Genomic DNA, 5000 nt, shown 5'->3' on the forward strand with positions numbered 1-5000 from the left:
AACCTAACCTATATCGTGCCTTAACCTAACCTATATCGTGCCTTAACCTAACCTATATCGTGCCTTAACCTAACCTATATCGTGCCTTAACCTAACCTAATTTGTGCCTTAACCTAACCTAATTTGTGCCTTAACCTAACCTAATTTGTGCCTTAACCTAACCTAATTTGTGCCTTAACCTAACCTAATTTGTGCCTTAACCTAACCTAATTTGTGCCTTAACCTAACCTAATTTGTGCCTTAACCTAACCTAATTTGTGCCGTAACCTAACCTAATTTGTGCCGTAACGTAACCCATGTTGTGCCGTAACGTAACCCATGTTGTGCCGTAACGTAACCCATGTTGTGCCGTAACGTAACCCATGTTGTGCCGTAACGTAACCCATGTTGTGCCGTAACGTAACCCATGTTGTGCCGTAACGTAACCCATGTTGTGCCGTAACGTAACCCATGTTGTGCCGTAACCTAACCCATGTTGTGCCTTAACCTAACCCATGTTGTGCCTTAACCTAACCCATGTTGTGCCTTAACCTAACCCATGTTGTGCCTTAACCTAACCCATGTTGTGCCTTAACCTAACCCATGTTGTGCCTTAACCTAACCCACGTTGTGCCTTAACCTAACCTACGTTGTGCCTTAACCTAACCCATGTTGTGCCTTAACCTAACCCATGTTGTGCCTTAACCTAACCCATGTTGTGCCTTAACCTAACCCATGTTGTGCCTTAACCTAACCCATGTTGTGCCTTAACCTAACCCATGTTGTGCCTTAACCTAACCCATGGTGTGCCTTAACCTAACCCATGTTGTGCCTTAACCTAACCCATGTTGTGCCTTAACCTAACCCACGTTGTGCCTTAACCTAACCCACGTTGTGCCTTAACCTAACCCACGTTGTGCCTTAACCTAACCCACGTTGTGCCTTAACCTAACCTACGTTGTGCCTTAACCTAACCCATGTTGTGCCTTAACCTAACCCATGTTGTGCCTTAACCTAACCCATGTTGTGCCTTAACCTAACCCATGTTGTGCCTTAACCTAACCCATGTTGTGCCTTAACCTAACCCATGGTGTGCCTTAACCTAACCCATGGTGTGCCTTAACCTAACCCATGGTGTGCCTTAACCTAACCCATGTTGTGCCTTAACCTAACCCATGTTGTGCCTTAACCTAACCCATGTTGTGCCTTAACCTAACCCATGTTGTGCCTTAACCTAACCCATGTTGTGCCTTAACCTAACCCATGTTGTGCCTTAACCTAACCCATGTTGTGCCTTAACCTAACCCATGTTGTGCCTTAACCTAACCCATGTTGTGCCTTAACCTAACCCATGTTGTGCCTTAACCTAACCCATGTTGTGCCTTAACCTAACCCATGTTGTGCCTTAACCTAACCCATGTTGTGCCTTAACCTAACCCATGTTGTGCCTTAACCTAACCCATGTTGTGCCTTAACCTAACCCATGTTGTGCCTTAACCTAACCCATGTTGTGCCTTAACCTAACCCATGTTGTGCCTTAACCTAACCCATGTTGTGCCTTAACCTAACCCATGTTGTGCCTTAACCTAACCCATGTTGTGCCTTAACCTAACCCATGTTGTGCCTTAACCTAACCCATGTTGTGCCTTAACCTAACCCATGTTGTGCCTTAACCTAACCCATGTTGTGCCTTAACCTAACCCATGTTGTGCCTTAACCTAACCCATGTTGTGCCTTAACCTAACCCATGTTGTGCCTTAACCTAACCCATGTTGTGCCTTAACCTAACCCATGTTGTGCCTTAACCTAACCCATGTTGTGCCTTAACCTAACCCATGTTGTGCCTTAACCTAACCCATGTTGTGCCTTAACCTAACCCATGTTGTGCCTTAACCTAACCCATGTTGTGCCTTAACCTAACCCATGTTGTGCCTTAACGTAACCCATGTTGTGCCTTAACGTAACCCATGTTGTGCCTTAACGTAACCCATGTTGTGCCTTAACCTAACCTATAATGTGCCTTAACCTAACCTAAAGTGCGCCGTAACCTAAACTATATTGCGCCTTAACCTGACGCACGTTGTCGCTGAACCTGCTCTGTAATTGTTATGCAACCCGTTAAAGTAGTGTAGTGTTGCCTAACCGCAACCCTCGCAATATAGTTCGCTACTCGCACTGCCCGGTCCCCTGTGTATCGCGTCATGTTAAACACCTTGCAGGTGTTGCTGACTTTCCACATGCTCCTGCTATACACTGTAGTGTGGATAGCAGCAGGACGTACATGCCCCCCCCCCTTCCCCCCTGCCTTCGCAAGCTGGTCGGTGAGAAGTTTGCATGTTCAATGCCCTTCGCATGCCGACGTACTCAGCCTACGTTGTGGTACGGCCTGTCACCTGTCCGCCGATGTACGCAAAACCCACAAACTGTACTGCACATTGCTCCGTATGTACTGAATGATACATCGTGGCCCATGTGACCGTATGACGACAGCGCCTAGCAACGGCGGACCATACAGTCCAAATATTGTGCACGCAGCTACGTGTCGTCTCCCTATAAGAGCTGGATTGCAGTGTGGTACGCCATACAGACGTGTGGGAGGAACGGACGCCCTGGATGGCGATCAGCATGAGCAGTCTGTTGATGTAGTGGAGCGTGTATTCGGACGTAGTCGTCTCTTCTCACACACCGTGATAGCATGTTGCACCGCGTTCCACATCTGCGACATGCTGCAGAGGCGGGCTGACAGTCGTTCGCGCAATGGACACCGCATACGTACGGGGTCTACCTTCCACGTGTTCTCTAGGCGTGCACATGTTGTTGCGTCTATGTGGGCAGACGTAGTGTGTTGTGACACCTGACACAGGCATGCAATACTCGTTGCAAATGGCGATGGACGTGTACGTTTGCTGGTGACGTTACGCAAATGAACAACCGGTAACCCGTTGTGGTGCGGTTGTTCTCGCTAGAGGTGAATCAGTGTTGGCGACGATCGGTCGAGCTATTAACCGGTTGTTTCAGGGATACCCACCATGCCCACGAACGTGAAAGGGGACCCACCATGCCCACGAACGTGAAAGGGGATCTGGGTGTGAGGCGATACGCGGCGGTGGCTGGGTGGGACCGTCCCCGGCCGGTGAGGGGGGGCCGCCCGGCGTGCTGGCAGCGCGGTGCGTGGGCGCACGCGCTACAGCCGGCTGGTGGGGGCGGCCGGTGGCAGGCGCGCCGGCCGACGGACGCGGCAGGCGGCGCAGCTGCGCGCCGGCGCCCCCTGCTCGCGGCGCCTTGCGGCCAAAGTAGGTCCTCGCGGGCCCGGTGCGAAGCGCGGTGGCCATCTGCAGTGTGCTGGTCCGATTGAGGACTTTGTGCGCTGAGGATGCGCCGCCGCCCGGCGCTCGGCGCCGCGACGCCGTCTGCTGCTCGGTCGCCCCAGCGGTTCTCGCAGGTGGTTTGTATCGCAGCTGTGCGGACGTGTTGGCGCGTGCGCTGTGCTGGGAGAGTTCGCTTCGGCACCCAAGTAGGGCTTTTGTCCTTCTGTGGCGCTGGCGTTGGAGCTGCCGGTCACCGTAGGTGGCGCGTGTTGTCTCCCGCCGGCAATGCCACGACAGCACGCTCCCGGGCCTCTGTCGGCAGCGGCAAGCTCAGTTGGGAGCACGGGTGGTCGCACCTAAAGCGTCTACTCGCCTAACTCCGGGCGATTGCGCCTCTCTCGAACCCGACCAAGTACTTAGGACGGCGCTGCGCGCCGCCGGGACCTGAGAGGGTTTCGAGGTGTGTTGTGCAGGGGAGCTCAGCCTCCTCCTGTTTGCAGAATAATTGAGCGGACGCTTGCGTGTTCGCGCGGGCCCCCGGGACACACTCCCGGGCGGCCGGCTGCTCAGCTCTAGTTGACGCAGCTCCCTGGTTGATCCTGCCAGTAGTCATATGCTTGTCTCAAAGATTAAGCCATGCATGTCTCAGTACAAGCCGCATTAAGGTGAAACCGCGAATGGCTCATTAAATCAGTTATGGTTCCTTAGATCGTACCCACGTTACTTGGATAACTGTGGTAATTCTAGAGCTAATACATGCAAACAGAGTCCCGACCAGAGATGGAAGGGACGCTTTTATTAGATCAAAACCAATCGGTCGGCTCGTCCGGTCCGTTTGCCTTGGTGACTCTGAATAACTTAGGGCTGATCGCACGGTCCTCGTACCGGCGACGCATCTTTCAAATGTCTGCCTTATCAACTGTCGATGGTAGGTTCTGCGCCTACCATGGTTGTAACGGGTAACGGGGAATCAGGGTTCGATTCCGGAGAGGGAGCCTGAGAAACGGCTACCACATCCAAGGAAGGCAGCAGGCGCGCAAATTACCCACTCCCGGCACGGGGAGGTAGTGACGAAAAATAACGATACGGGACTCATCCGAGGCCCCGTAATCGGAATGAGTACACTTTAAATCCTTTAACGAGTATCTATTGGAGGGCAAGTCTGGTGCCAGCAGCCGCGGTAATTCCAGCTCCAATAGCGTATATTAAAGTTGTTGCGGTTAAAAAGCTCGTAGTTGGATTTGTGTCCCACGCTGTTGGTTCACCGCCCGTCGGTGTTTAACTGGCATGTATCGTGGGACGTCCTGCCGGTGGGGCGAGCCGAAGGCGTGCGACCGCCTCGTGCGTGCTCGTGCGTCCCGAGGCGGACCCCGTTGAAATCCTACCAGGGTGCTCTTTATTGAGTGTCTCGGTGGGCCGGCACGTTTACTTTGAACAAATTAGAGTGCTTAAAGCAGGCAAGCCCGCCTGAATACTGTGTGCATGGAATAATGGAATAGGACCTCGGTTCTATTTTGTTGGTTTTCGGAACCCGAGGTAATGATTAATAGGGACAGGCGGGGGCATTCGTATTGCGACGTTAGAGGTGAAATTCTTGGATCGTCGCAAGACGAACAGAAGCGAAAGCATTTGCCAAGTATGTTTTCATTAATCAAGAACGAAAGTTAGAGGTTCGAAGGCGATCAGATACCGCCCTAGTTCTAACCATAAACG

General features: G+C 52.3%; 1 non-coding gene across 1 annotated transcript in view; it reads left to right on the top strand.

Moving 5' to 3' along the window:
- Window positions 1-3873: 3873 nt before the first annotated feature.
- The window catches only part of LOC126443264 (small subunit ribosomal RNA), a 1909-nt gene continuing 782 nt past the window's right edge, over window positions 3874-5000 (top strand). Inside the window, exon 1 of the ribosomal RNA XR_007581834.1 lies at window positions 3874-5000. This exon is cut by the window's right edge and continues 782 nt beyond it. This is a non-coding gene — a ribosomal RNA (small subunit ribosomal RNA).

The sequence above is a fragment of the Schistocerca serialis genome, unplaced genomic scaffold (genome assembly GCF_023864345.2).
Source record: "Schistocerca serialis cubense isolate TAMUIC-IGC-003099 unplaced genomic scaffold, iqSchSeri2.2 HiC_scaffold_1427, whole genome shotgun sequence".
Classification (NCBI taxonomy): domain Eukaryota; kingdom Metazoa; phylum Arthropoda; class Insecta; order Orthoptera; family Acrididae; genus Schistocerca; species Schistocerca serialis.